The 15,411-nt window shown below is 41.2% G+C and overlaps 1 protein-coding gene across 7 annotated transcripts in view; it reads left to right on the top strand.

Moving 5' to 3' along the window:
- Positions 1 to 15,411, top strand: part of CNOT1 (CCR4-NOT transcription complex subunit 1) — an 89,014-nt gene that overhangs the window by 3,628 nt on the left and 69,975 nt on the right. Inside the window, exon 2 of one of the 7 annotated variants that reach the window (XM_069456481.1) lies at positions 6,987 to 7,047. The exons of the other annotated variants lie outside the window; for them this stretch is intronic. The gene's annotated coding sequence lies outside the window, so the exon portion shown is untranslated. The remainder of the gene's footprint in view (positions 1 to 6,986; positions 7,048 to 15,411) is intronic. 7 annotated transcript variants of the gene reach the window in all.

Here is a 15,411-nt window from a genome sequence, read left to right as displayed (position 1 = left end):
GTGAGCCACCTCACTCTGAATGCTCTCATATTTTAAGACCTTAATTTTTTATAAAATGTTTGTTATGCTTATTGAGTTAATAAAAATAGTAGTCTGGTATTTTGAAATGCTGTATTTTATAAACTTAATATATTCTTTTATAAAAGAACAAGACTAACTTTCAGGTCATGCAACAATGTTAGCTGAAGCACTTATTAAACAACCCTCAGACCAAACTAAACTTTGTGCTGGGGAATTTCAGAATGGCATCTCATCGAGTTTTATTTTAAAATTTTATGTATGAAGGAATTCCTTTTCTGTTTGCCCACAGTTTTTGAGAAGCATGTTTCAAAGCTAATACGGGCTCAAAACCTTTTGCACCCTGTGTATACAATGCTTTTTTAATGTACTTTTCACTCAAATTTGCAAGAGTGTAGCAAAGCAAATGAAACATTGTTCCTTAAAAAGCGTTGAGAAGGTACTACTTAGAGGTGTAGACCTAATCTGAAGCCTGAAGCCTGTGTGGAGATTTGAAGGGAATGCAGCCTTTGGGAATACAGAGTGTAGATTTAGGAGGTACATTTGTTTTTTTTTTTTTGGAGACAGAGTCTCACTCTGTTGGCCCGGGCTAGAGTGCCGTGGCATCAGCCTAGCTCACAGCAAGCTTAAAGTCCTGGGCTCAAACGATCCTCCTGCCTCAGCCTCCTGAGTAGCTGGGACTACGGGCATGTGCCACCATGCCCAGCTAATTTTTTCTATATATGTTTTTAGTTGTCCAGTTAATTTCTTTCTATTTTTAGTAGACACGGGGTCTCGCTCTTGCTCAGGCTGGTCTCCAACTCCTTAGCCCAAAGGATCCACCTGCCTCGGCCTCCCAAAGTGTCCCAAAGTGCTAGGATTACAGGCGTGAGCCACCGCACCCAGCCTAGGACATACATTTCTGTTTTTAATTCTGGAAAGCTCAGCATAAACCTCAGGATAAATGTATTAATTTTGTTACAGTTGTTAGAAGGACATTCCTGAAATGTTGAATGAGATGTTAAACTGCAGAATTTTTGGGGGGTTCTGAGAATATAGTAATAAACTCAGTTTCTTCCACTGTACTCTAAACATGCTTCTGACCTCAAATATGTGGGTTTTCTTTCCGTTACACATCAAGCAAGCACTTCTGGAGTGGACACTAGGTGGGTGTCCTCCAATTCAATTCAATTCAATTCTGACATTATCTACTTGGAGATAGTGTCAGATCCCACAGGTTGAGGGCTCAGTTGCACAGTGCTGCCCCCCATGCCAGTCTCAAGCCCCAGGTTGTTTTACTTATGCTTCTGACCATCAGGCTATAAATCAGGGTTCCCATTCTTGAGTTCAGTTAATTAGCTAGACCTGCTCACAGAACTCAAGAGAAACACAAAGGATACTACAAAGGATACAGATAAGGAGGTACATAGGGGGAGGTATGTTATGCAGAGAGTGAGCTATGGGGGAAGTGGCATGGAGCTTCCTTGCCTTCCCTGGAGCTTCTGTGTCCTCCTCAGGCTGTGCCATGCCTCAGCTCCCTGAAGCCAGTTCTTTTTTTTTTTTTTTTTTTTTTTGAGACAGAGTCTCCCTTTCTCGCCTGGGCCTAGAGTACAATGACGTGATCATAGCTCATTGCAACCGCAAACTCTTGGGGTTCAAGCGATCCTCCTGTATCAGCTTCCTGAGTAGCTAGGATTACAGGTGCGGGGGCCACCATCGCCTGGCTAATTTTTCTATATTTTGTGGAGACAGGGTCTTGCTTTTGCTCAGGCTGGCCTTGAACTCCTGACCTGAAGTGATCCTCCTGCCTTGGCCTCCCAGAGTGCTAGGATTACAGGAGTGAAACATCAGGCCCAGCATGAATTCAGTTCTTTATGGGTTTTTATGGAGTCGTTATTACATAGCCATGGTAGTCAACTTAACCGTTAGTCCCTTTCCCCTCCCCAGAGGTTGGGGGATGGGGCTGAAAGTTTCAACCCTCTAATCCTGCCTTGGTCTTTCCAGGTGACCAGCACCCATCCGGAAGCTGTCTTGGAGCTGCCAAGCCATCAGTCAACTTATTACCATACAAAAAGACAGTTATGGCTGGGCTGGGTGGTGGCTCTTACTGGTAATCCTGGCACTTTGGGAGGTCCAGGCGGGAGGATTTTGTGGTTAGGAGTTGGAGACCCCCCCTCTCTACTAAAAATAGAAAGAAATTAGCCCTGTGTGGTGGTGCAGACTTGTAGTCCCAGCTACTCGGGAGGCTGAGTTTGAGGTTGCTGTGAGCTATGCTGACACCATAGCACTCTAGCCTGGACAGCAGAGTGAGACTCTGTCTCAAAAAAAAAAAAAAAAGACACTTATTCCTAGGATTTTAGGAATTGTGTGCCAGGAAATGGGATGAAGACTAAGTATATATTTCACAATACCACAATAATGTTGAGCTAATTCTGTGAGACATAAAGTAGGATGAAAGCATGTATTTTGAAAGATACCATCTTAATGTTCTTAAAGTGTCATATTAAGAACTCAGCATTTTCTCTTTGACATAATTAATTTGAATTTGTCATCTTAGATTTATAGCTTCTAGGTTTTTTAAAATTTTACTTTTTAGAGCAGTTTTAGGTTCACCTGAAAATTGAACACAAGGTACAGAGATTTCCCACATACCTCCTACCCGTACACATGGCTTCACCTCCCCCATTATCAGCGTTCCCCACCAGAGTGGTACATGTGTTAAAATTAATGAACCTACATTTACACATTATTACCCAAAATCCATAGTTGGCATTAGGGTTTGCTCTTGGTGTTGTGTTTTCTATGGGTTTGAACAAATTATAGCACCCAGTTTTTGCCAACATAGTAATTATCCTTTTGTCTACTTTTAAACTCTTTGACTTTTTTGCAGTAACTTTCTAACTAATCTCCATTATCTTTTCCCCATCATTTGGCTAATGAGTTTATCACATGAATAAAATGTGAATGCATTCTAATTGTAAAAGATTCTATGAGTATAGTTAATTCTTTACATTTCTGCCAAAATGTTTCCTAAATCATTACTTTGGAAGTACCTGTTCTCTGTTCAAAAGTCCTTCTGATACTTGCGTCTGGAGCTGTAAGTGTTGATCCCTTCCTGCCTGTGGTGGTACATTACTGTCTTGTATAGTCAAAAGACTGCTAAGTAGTGGTCCACAAATACATTATTGCCTCTATTACGTGGGACATCATCATCTCTGTCTACCAAAACTTTATTTCTCTGTCATTCCAGTCCAAACTCAAATGTACTGCCTATAAATCTCTTCCCTAATTTCCTTAAGCAAAAATTGATTTCTTGCCATCCTCCTTGGCTAGTTTCACTTAATTGCACCTTATATTGCCTTGTGAGTTTCTGTTCCTAGTGCATAAGGAGTCTTCTTTCCCCCAAGCATGTATACAGCTGCCCTAAATTGTAGTTGAATAATGCTTCATTTGTTAGTAGACTTATAGAACCTGGCATTCTTAGAAACGAATGTTCTTTGGGTTTTGTTCTTTGAGGGCACAGACTGTTTCTTGGTGCTATGTGCATATAATTCTGTTGACATTTAATTTTTTTAAATTTTATCTATTTATTTATTTATTTTTGGAGACAAGAGTCTCACTCTGTTGCCCGAGCTAGAGTGCCGTGGCATCAGCTTAGCTCACAGCAACCTCAAACTCCTGGGCTCAAGTGATCCTTCTGCCTCAGCCTCCCAAGTGGCTGGGACTACAGGTGCGTGCTACCACGCCCAGCTAATTTTTCTGTTTTTAGTAGAGGAAGGTCTTGCTCTTGCTCAGGCTGGTCTCAGACTCCTGAGCTCAAACGATCCTCCTTCCTCGGCCTCCCAGAGTGCTAGAATTACAGGTGTGAGCCACCGCCCGGCCTCTTGCTTATTTTAGATGGTTAAACTTTGAAAGTTAGTTGTAGAGAATTAATGATAGCCTTTTGGGAAATTGAAGCCTAGGAAAGTGAACTGATTTACTTCCTCAGTTTAGGGTCAGACAAGGTTTTCCTCCTCTCTAGCCATTCTGTCTTTCCATACTACTTGCATGAGTAAGTAACGTTACTGGAGTTCAAAGCAAGGAAAAGAATGATCTATGAATTTGATCATTTATCAGAAATGTGAGAATAATCTCAAACTCCTGACCTCGAGCCATCCTCCCACCTCGGCCTCCCAGAGTGCTAGGATTACAGTTGTGAGCCACTGCCCCTGGCCCAAATACAGATTTTTTTTTCCCAGCAGTTTTTTGAAGGACAAGACAGAAGACTTGAGGCTTTTTTATTTTTTTGAGTCAGGGTCACACTGTCACCCAGACTGGAGTGCAGTGGTCTGATCATAGCTCTCTGTAACCTCAAACTCCTGGGCTCAAGGAATCCTCCTGCTTCAGCCTCTTGAGGAGCTGGGACTACAGGTGCATGCCACTGTGCCTGGCTGATTTTTAAATTTTTTGCAGAGATAGGGTCCTGCTGAGTTGCCCAGGCTGGTTTCAAACTCCTGGTCTGAAGCAGTCCTTCTCACAGCTGTAATCCCAAAAGTGCTGGGATTATACCTTGCCTGCCAAGATTTGAGGTGCTTATCTCTTCACTATTAAAATGTAAAACCTAATGTGACAAAAAGATGGTCTTTTCTGTTATAGTTAGTGTAATTACTTAACTTCAGTGTAATAATAAACTTGAAGTTCTCTGAGACTTTTTTTTCCCTTTTTTTTGTTGTTTTTTAGTTTTATTATTGATAGCATCCTCGTTTCTCTGTATCTGAGACTTCTTAAAGGTGAAGTTTTTTTAAAATTGAAGTTTTTAAAAGTTTTTTAGCTCCGTAAATTGAATTCTGACAGATATTTGAGTAAGGTTTCTCTTGGTGTAGTTGTAGTTTTAAAATAAAGTGGCTTCAAGAAAGATATATTCTGTTATCTTTTAATGGTCTTAACTAAATTATGTATTTCATAGCTTTTAAATTTTGAAATGCTACTTGGAAGACACTTACGAATAGTCAGTTGATTCTAGATCAGGAACTTGTTTCCTTTCTGACTTTAAAGTAAGTGTGCTTTCTGGCTCTCTCTTCACTTTCTGAGTTTTTTTTTTTTTTCTTTTTTTTTTTTTTTTTTGAGACAGAGTCTCACTTTGTTGCCCAGGCTAGAGTGAGTGCCGTGGCGTCAGCCTAGCTCACAGCAACCTCAAACTCCTGAGCTCAAGGGATCCTCCTATCTCAGCCTCCCGAGTAGTTGGGACTACAGGCATGCACCACCATGCCCGGCTAATTTTTTTGATATATATATTTTTAGCTGTCCATATGATTTCTTTCTATTTTTAGTAGAGATGGGGTCTCGCTGTTGCTCAGGCTGGTCTCGAACTCCTGAGCTCAAACGATCCGCCCACCTCGGCCTCCCAGAGTGCTAGGATTACAGGCGTGAGCCACCGCGCCCGGCCCTGAGTTTTTAAAAATAAGGAATTTGTTTGCTAACAGTTAAATATTTTGAACTAAGCTGATGTATGAATTGGATTAATTCTTGTAAAATTTTTAAGATATCCACATAAGGCTGTTAAATGTTAAAAGTTATTGAATGCTGGGCATGATTACACCTGTAATCCAAGCCCTCTGGGAGGCTGAGGCAGGAGGATTGCTTTAGTTCATGAGCTCTAGACTAGCCTGAGCAAGAGTGAGACCCATCTCTACTAAAAATAGAAAAATTAGCTAGGGTGGTGTGGGCTCCTGTAGTCCCAGCTGCTTGTGAGGCTGAGACAGGAGGATTGCTTTGAGCCCAGGAGTTTGAGGTTGCAGCCTACCTATCAGCCTTTATGCCTGTGAATATTTCCTTATCCCTTGCCAACTGGGTTCTAAAAAAACTTTTTTTTTTTTGAGACAGAGTCTCACTCTGTTGCCCAGGCTAGAGTGAGTGCCGTGGCGTCAGCCTAGCTCACAGCAACCTCAAACTCCTGAGCTCAAGCGATCCTCCTATCTCAGCCTCCCAAGTAGCTGGGACTACAGGCATGCGCCACCATGCCCGGCTAATTTTTTCTATATATATTTTTAGCTGTCCATATAATTTCTTTCTATTTTTAGTAGAGGTGGGGTCTCGCTCTTGCTCAGGCTGGTCTCGAACTCCTGAGCTCAAACGATCCGCCCACCTCGGCCTCCCAGAGTGCTAGGATTACAGGCGTGAGCCACCGCACCCGGCCAAAAAAAAAAAAAAACTTTTTATACTAGGCATTTCTGAGACTAATTATACAAAATTTTTGGATGCCCATAGTATGGATTATTTACATTTGTGTTTTTGTTCTTTAGTTTGAGTAGTGGAGAGGTAAGTGTATCATGTGTACACCTATTATGCCATGGATATTTTGAGAATTGTCTTTTGAAAAGGGCCACTATTCCAAAGGTTAAAGGAGTTGAGGACGTTACAAAGGTAAATGCATATATTACTTGGAAGTATTTGATTTTGCGTTTTTAGTTATTTTTGGCAACCAAAAAACATTGGCATTATATATAACTTAGTATACTGAACAGTTTTGCAATATTTGTGTAGAGCATTGTAGAGTTCTTTCATGAGTTTTAGTGACTAATAATTCTCTCTTATATACTGTGATGTATACCCTGCTTCTACCTGTGCTCCTCCATAGTTTATTCTTTTTTTTTTTTTTTGAGACAGAGTCTCACTCTTGCCCAGGCTAGAGTGCCATGGCGTCAGCCTAGCTCACAGCTACCTCAAACTCCTGGGCTCAAGTGATCCTACTGCCTCAGCCTCCTGAGTAGCTGGGACTACAGGCATGCGCCACCATGCCCGGCTAACTTTATATATTTTTAGTTGTCCATATAATTTCTATTTTTAGTAGAGACGGGGTCTCGCTCTTGCTCAAACTGGTCTTGAACTCCTGAGCTCAAATGGTCCACCCGCCTCAGCTTCCCAGAGCGCTAGGATTACAGGCGTGAGCCACCACACCCGGCCCACAGTTTATTCTTAATTCATCTAGTGATTTTTTTTTTTTTTTAAAGAGCCGAGGTCTTGCTGTCTTGCCTAGACTGGAGTGCAGTGCTGATTCACAGGGCCACAAAGGTGAGCATAGCAAGCACTACAGCCTTGAACTCCTGGGTTCAAGTGATCCTTCTGCCTTAGCTACCTGAGTAGCTGGGATACAGGTGGTCGACATCGTGACTGGCTTAGCATGATTCTTTTAATTTTTTATGGAAACAGGGTCTTGCTGTGTCGCCCAGGCTGGAACTTCTGGGCTCAAGAGGTCCTCCCATCTCAGCCTTCTTAGTAGCTGGGATCACAGGCACAGGCCACCATGCCCAGTCTGATTCTTATATTTTAAAAGTCATACCATGTCATCCTGTTTGCAACCTTTTGCTCTACATTTCTTTCAGTAAAAGCCAAAGAAAGTCCTTTTGTCACCTGCAGGATCTGACCCTGTCCTATACCTCCTCACATATTTCCTTCTCCTCTCAACTTGCGTTTTTACTCTCTTCCTCCACTAAATTTACCGCAGTTATACTGGCCTCTTTGCTTTTCTTCATACATGCCAGGCAGGCACTCTTTGAGGAAGCCTTTGTACTGACCAGCCTCTCTACCGGGAACATTCTTTTCCCAGATGTGTGCATAGCTAAATCCCTCCGTTCTTTCCAAGTGTACTCAAATACTGTTTGCTCAGTAAAATGCCCTTTGACCACCCTACTTAAAATTGCAACCCCTCTCCTCTTTAGTTCACCTTTACTTTGCTGTTTTTCTTTTTCTTTAGTACTTAGCATCTCCTAACATGCTACATAATTTCTAATGGTTACTGTTTCTCACCCCCAGTGGGAAAAGAGGGCTGTATTTCTGTTTACTGATGTTATCTGAAATACCTGGCTCAAAGTGGGAGTGGTAGTGTGAGCCTGTAATCCCAGCTACTCTGGAGGCTGAGGTGGGAGGAGGATTGCATGAGCCCAGGAATTGGAGGCTGTATTGTGCTACAATTGAGCTTGTGAATAGCCACTGCATTCTAGCCTAGGCGACATAGTGAGACCTCTGAGACCTCGTGTCTTACCAAAAAAATACTCCAAAAACCTGGCTCATAGTAAGTACTCAGCAAGTATTTGACTGAGTTAATACACATAACAGTTATGTGTAAACGCTCTGATAAGTTGTGCTAGCCACTTCACATAAGCCATATATCATTTCTTGTCTGGTGGATTTAAGTAGTGCTTGGCTTTCTGTTAACTTTGTGGAAAGTCAGTTTTGAGGTGTTTACCTCCAGGGCCCACCCTGCAGAAGGTGCATAAGCCATTTTCTCAACAAGGGCACTAGTGACATTTGAGCAGGACGGTTCTTTGGTAGTGTAGATTGACTATTCCTTATCTGAATTGCTTGAGACCAGAAGTGTTTTGGATTTTAAATTTTGGAATATTTGGGTTATACTTGTTGAGAATCCAAAATTCAAATGCTCCAGTGAACATTTCCTTTGAGTGTTATGTTGGCAAAAAGTTTTAGATTTTGGGTTTTCAGATTTGGGATGCTCAACCTGTATTGTCTTCTTTGCAAGATGTTTAATTACATCCCTAATTCTTACAAAAAGGCCAGTAGCTCTCCCACCCCTACACATTTTAAAATCCTGTTGGAGACAATATTGCTCTCCAGTTTATTCCAGTAAATGCCTTCTTGAGGTTCAGATTTCTTGTCAGGATTATTCTATTTAGTTTAGATTAAATTATTCTTGGTGTAAGTCACAAATCACTTAAAATTATTATTATTATTATTATTATTTTTGAGACAGAGTCTCGCTTTGTTGCCCGGGCTAGAGTGAGTGCCGTGGCGTCAGCCTAGCTGACAGCAACCTCAGACTCCTGGGCTTAAGCAATCCTACTGCCTCAGCCTCCCGGGTAGCTGGGACTACAGGCATGTGCCACCATGCCCGGCTAATTTTTTCTATATATATTTTAGTTGGCCAGATAATTTCTTTATTTTTAGTAGAGACGGGGTCTCGCTCTTGCTCAGGCTGGAAAATTATTTTAATTTTACAATAGCACATGTGATAGAAGAAGAAGACTACATAGGGAAAAGGAATATATTTCGCTGATTCTAAAACTTTCCACATTTTAACATCTCAAATTGGGATGTATCATGTCAGAAAAACAAATGCTGCCAGATAAACTTGTGTTATATAAAATAGCGATGCTACCATGATTAAAGACAACCCAAGCTGAGATGAGATTATGGAAAATTATCACCACTATCTCTGATGGGTGGTGAAGGTGGAGGAAATTTCAAACACATTGACTACATTTTGTTTGACTTAAAAAAAAAAAGCCTAGTCAAACTTTATTTTAGGGATCTAGAACTTGAATATATCTGTTGGGGCTGGGTGTGGTGGCTCAGGCCTGTAATCCTAGCACTCTGGGAGGCCGAGGCTGGAGGATCGCATGAGGTCCAGTTCAGGAGTTCAAGACCAGCCTGAACAAGAGTGAGACCCTGTCTCTACTAAAAATGACCTGGGCATGGTGGTGCACATCTGTAGTACCAGCTACCCGGGAGGCTGAGGCAGGAGGGTGGCTGAGCCCAGGAATTTGAGGTTGCTGTGAGCCAGGTTGACTCCATGGCACTCTAGGCCAGGCAACAGAGTAAAACACACACAGACACACACACACACACCCTTACTGGACCTACAAAGGTTCTAGAAAATGTTCTCTGTCCTCACAGATGGTTGGGTGGGAGTGATGGTGAAGAAGAGATATGAAATAAAGCTGAGGTATGTCCCTGGTAATACACATGAAACAATAGTGAATAGTGTGATTAAACTTTATAATGCCTTATGCATACTGAAGTGATGGGGGCAGACCAGCCTGTAGATGATCTGAAGTGGTTTGGGAGGCATTAGTGGGGCTCAGGCTTGAGGTAGGCCTGACTGACTTACTCCTCATCCTTTTACCCTCTTTATGGAGACTTGTCCTGCTGCCAAGTGATCACCAGCTTTCTTCTCTTGACAGTGATGAGTGATCTACCAATTCCTGATTCCAGTGATATTGTAATAATTTTTGACAGGCTCTGCAGCTCAGGTTTGTAATTCCAGCACTTTGGGAGGCTGAGGCGGGAAGATCTCTTGAGGCCAGAAATTCGAGACCAACCTGGGCAACATAGATCCTATCTCTACAAAAAATAAGAAAATTTAGCCAGACATAGTGATGTGTGCGTGTAGCCAGCTACTTGGGAGGCTGAGGTAGAAGGATTGCTTGAGAGCCTAGGAGTTCGAGGCTGCAATGAGCTATGATCCACCACTGCAACCCTGCTTGGGTGACAGAGCAAGACCCTGTCTCAAAGACAAAAAAAAACCCCAAAACAATTGTTACTTTTTTGTCCCTTATTTATTAATACACTGCCAACTCATTTTCCTTTTAAACTCTCTTCCCCGTGGTTTCCAGTAGTATATGGATATATTAATTACTGATTGCTGCATAACAAATTACGACCACATTTAGCTGTTTAAAACATTTTTGTCCTTTGTTCCTTAACAGACAGGCACTGCTTGGCTAGGTGCTTCTGACTCATTGTATCTCAAAAAGCAGCAATTAAGATATTGACTGGCTGCAGTCACCTCTAGGCTATGGAGCAAGATTTTCCTAGCTCATTCACATGGCAGTTGGCTGGTTTCAAATCCTTGGTGTCTGTTGGTTGGGAGTTCCTTGCCACTTGTACCCGCTCCCTAGTGTTTTTCACAACATGACAGCTTCCTTCCCCAGAGCACAGGTTCTGAGGTGAACCAGACAAGTCATGGGCTTGGTGGCTCATACCTGTAATCCTAGCACTCTGGGAGGCCAAGGTGGGAGGATCTCTTGAGGTCAGCCTGAGCAAGGGTCCATTGAGATCAGCTTGAGCAAGAGTGAGACCCCATCTATATCAAAAAAGAGGAAAAATTAGTTGGGCATAGTGGCAAGTGCCTGTAGTCACAATTACTCGGGAGGCTGAGGAAGGAAGATTGCTTGAGCCCAGGAGTTTTAGGTTGCAGTAAGCTGTGATGATGCCACTGCACTCCACCCTGGGCAACAGAGTGAGACTCTTTCTCAAAAAAAAAAAAAAAAAAAGTAAATTAAAAATGACCATTAAAAAAATACAAGTCTTTTTGTGATTTAATGTTGGAATTGACTTTCTTTTCTCTGCTGTAGAAGCCGTGCTGAAGGTCCAGCCTGCTCTTAAGGGGAGGGGATTACATAACAGTTTAAATATTAGGTTGCTTACCACAATAAACATTTCCCAAAGATTTGTCCTTGGATTTCTTTAGGGATGCTATCCCTTCCTTAGTTTTGTTTATTACCACTATGCAGAAGACTTTGATTTCTGATATTATGCACTCTTAAGTTTCTTCCTACCTCCTTTGTCACTCTTCATTTTCGTTTGTGGATCCATTTTTTCCTCCTATCCTTACAAATGCTAAGCTTCCTCAGGACTCTTTCCAGGCCCTTTTATTTATTTATTTATTTATTTATTTTTTTGAGTCAGAGTCTAGCTCTGCTGCCCAGGCTAGAGTGCCATGGCGTCAGCCTAGCTCACAGCAACCTCAAACTGCTGGGCTCAAGTGATCCTCCTGCCTCAGCCTCCCGAGTAGCTGAGAGTACAGGCATGCGCCACCATGCCCGGCTAATTTTTACATGTATATTTTTAGCTGCCCAGATAATTTCTTTCTATTTTTAGTAGAGGCGGGGTCTCGCTCTTGCTCTTGCTCAGGCTGGTCTCAAACTCCTGAGCTCAAAGGATCCGCTCGCCTGGGCCTCCCAGAGTGCTAGGATTATGGGCGTGAGCCACCGCGCTCAATACTCCAGGCCCTTTCTTATTCTCATTCTACAGTTTTTCCAAGCTATCTCTAAATATGTTGGTGACTCCCAGACCTCTATTTGCAGCCATATACTCTGTACTCCAGGGTATAAATTCAGCAGCCCGATGGATTTCATCTGTATGCCTCACTCTAGACATGTCCCACATTAAATTCCTCTTTTTTTTTTTTTTTTTTTTTGGTCTTTACAACTTCCACTTCCTCAGTTGTTTCATTCATGTCAGGAGTAACCGGCACTCAGGTGCTTAGTCTGGAAATGTATTTAACTTCTTCCTTTCCTTCACTTTCACTTTCCTTCCTTATTCAGAGTCTTTGCGGTTTCTTCTTGAGTGCATTTATTTCTCTTTCCCTCTGATAGTCATTATTTTCCTGTGACCTGCTCTTTCTTTTCTCTGTATTTTACATAATCAAGAGTAACTTCTAAAAATATTCACTGGTCATGTCTGTTACTAGGCCAAAAAAGACATAATAACAACCCCAAGATAACAAACGACTCCAGCTATCAGTGGCTTAACAGAGTAGAAATTTCTCAAATAACTTTCATTGAGGGTGTTCATTAGGCTGCCTTCCATGTAGTAATTCAAGAACCCAGGCTCCTTCCATCTTGTAGTGCAACCTTTCTCTAGGTCTTGGGAGCCTTCTTCATTCATCTGGCAGATAGTGAAAGAACCAGAGGATCATGAGTAGGTTTTATGGGCCAGGTCTGAAAGTGTCACATACCATTTTTGGCTTACATTTCACTGGCTAGAACTAAGTCCCATGGCCATACCAGTGCAAAAGAAGCTGAGAAATGTAGTCTAGTTCTTTAGCTAGGAAGAGGAAACAGATCTGGTGAGCATCTGCCAGTCTGCCCATGCCCTATTTCCCACAACACACCCTGGCTAATCAAAGTAGCTTCCAGGATTGGATTGTCTTTATGATAAAATGCAAAATGCTGTACTAGAGAGGAAATCACAATTTGGGTCATAATTACCTTCATAAGACATTTTATCTCCACCACTGGCTGGGTGAGTGTTTTGGGGGTCCCCATGTCCACCTCCAGGATCAGTAATTCACTAGGGGGACTGGATAGGACCCAGTATATAGTAGTACTCAGGACTGTGATTTTTTTACAGCAAAGAATACAAAGCAAAATCAGCAAAGGGAAAAGTTGAATGGAATGAAGCCCAGAGGGAACCAGGCTCATGCTCCCAAGTGTCCTCTCCCAGTGGCGTTATGCTAGGACACACTCAGTTCCTCCAGTAAGGAATTGTGACAGCATGTGTGTGAAATGTTGCCTAGCAGGGAAGCTTTTGTTAGAGACTCAGTACCTAGGGTTGTTATTAGGAGGTGGGGTACCCTTTGCCTATCACACTTGTTTGTGCAGTTTAGGCACATTGAGTCACAATTACTAGTTCTGGAGATGGCGGGAACTCTCCAGGTTCTCAGACACCAGCCAAGGGCCAACCTTGAAAGCAAGCAGCAAGTCCCAGGACATCTGTTAACTGTTTTCTACATAATGAGCAAGATGAATGGCATCCATAGATTGGGATTTTGCATAGAGAATCTCAGAATAGGCAAGACTTTACTGACCTAATATTTTTTTGCTTTTGAAAGCTAAATTTCTACTTTGGTGAAAAAAAATTTCAGTTCCCTTCTCAGCTCCTTTCATCTGACTTTTCAGATGGTTATTGTTTTGAGATACTCTATACATATAAGGACATATATAAACAGAACTCTGTAACTTTTTCCCTCTAAGAGGTAATTTCCAACCTTCCAAAGTCCATTTTAGTGATTACGTAGTATTTTATTTTATGATTTACTTAATCAGTTCCCTTTTGGTGAGTATGTAGGTTTTCTGTTGATAGTTTTTAAAGAGTTGGTCATTTCCTGGATGAAAAAGGAATGAATGAAAGAAGACTCCTGAGTATTCAGTGCAGAGATTAGGAGGTTTATGGGCCTAAAACGCATTTATTAATCACTTTCTGTAAGGGTAGAGATACTAGGAATTAGTATTGAAGCATTTATGTAGACTTGTACAAATTGATTTTGAAACAATAATAAAAGTTTTTTTTTTTTACCTTTACTAAAATGTCTTACATTCTACTTACCAACTGAAGGTTAAACTATTTCTCATCTGTGAAGTTGGGATAATATTGTCTTCCTCAGAAAGTTATTAGGATTAAATAAACATGTAAAGTGCTGAGAACAATTCTACTTAAGTGTTTATTTGTTAACTTGCATAAGTTATCCTAATTATGTACACTGTAATTATAACTAAGATTTTCATAAGTGAACCAACATTTTGGAACTATGTACCATAAATCTAGAATCCCTGCCTCTCAGAGGATTACTACGAGGATAAGTATAGTTGGTTCTCTGTATCCACGGGTTCTGCATCTGTGAATTCACCCAACCGTGGATCCAGAATATTTGAGAGAAAAAAATGGATGGTTGTGTCTGTTGTGAAAATGTGCCGACTTTTTTTCTTGCCATGCCCTAAATAGTACAGTATGATAGCTATTTACATAGCATTTACATTGTATTAGGTATTATAATTAATCTAGAGATGATTTAAAGTATATAGGAGGATGTACATCAGTTATATGTAAGTACTACACCATTTTATATAAAGAACTGGAGCATCTGTGAATTTTGGTATCCTGGGGGAGAGGGAAGTCCTGGGACCAACCCCCATGAATACTGAGGGATGACTGTATTTTAAGTTGGTGATTATGGGTTATGAAGTCCCATAAAGAATAGTGAGCTCTCTCTTTTAAGGAAACTAGAGGGAAGATCGGGGATTGGATGATAGAATAAAGATACTTTCCTTGATTTAGATGGCCATTTAGGAGTTTACAATTTTGTCCAATATATAGCCACCACCCACATGTGGCAACTTATTAATTTTAGAGATTGTGTCTTACTGTGTTGCCCACGTTGGCCTTGAATTCCTGGGCTCAAGAGATCCTCCTGCCTTGGCCTCCAGAGTAGCTGGGACTACAGGTGTGCACCACTGTGCCTTGCTCCACATTATGGCCATTTAAATTTATACTAAGATTGGTGAAAATGAAATACAATAAAAAATTCAGTTCTTCAGTCACCATGGCCATATTTCAAGGAGACAGGTGATAAGTGGCTATCATGTTGGCCAGTGCGGATGTAGAACATTTTCATAATTTCAGAAAGAATGAAAAAAAAAGACAAGATTCAGCATGACCTCTTTTGAGGTCAGAATGCTACCTTAAGACCTGGGAAGAGAAAAATTTTCAAGGTCAAACCTGGGTATCCGTAGGCTTAATAAGTATTCTATATTTTTTTAGTTTTGGAAGTTGGGTTTCAATAAATTGATAGCCTTGGGTCTGGCCTATTTGTCTTCTTAAAGAACCTGATATTTAAACATGGGAGTAATTTAGATTGGTGATACTGAGAAAGTTGCTGGCATCAGTGCTATGGGAAACATGGCCTATAAATAAGACATTGTGACCCAAATGATAGATACATTATGAGGCTAGAGATTAATTTGAAGGGGCTTAGCAACTTGGTAGTAGTATATGTTACTGAGCTTATTAAATTAAAAATCATCTATTGCTTACTCGAATATGATTGTTGTATCCTGTATCCGACCAGGAAAATTTCAG

The sequence above is a fragment of the Eulemur rufifrons genome, chromosome 23, assembly GCF_041146395.1.
Source record: "Eulemur rufifrons isolate Redbay chromosome 23, OSU_ERuf_1, whole genome shotgun sequence".
NCBI lineage: Eukaryota > Metazoa > Chordata > Mammalia > Primates > Lemuridae > Eulemur > Eulemur rufifrons.
The sequence above is the reverse complement of the archived record's forward strand: the minus strand, read 5'-3'. Positions and strand labels throughout refer to the sequence as shown.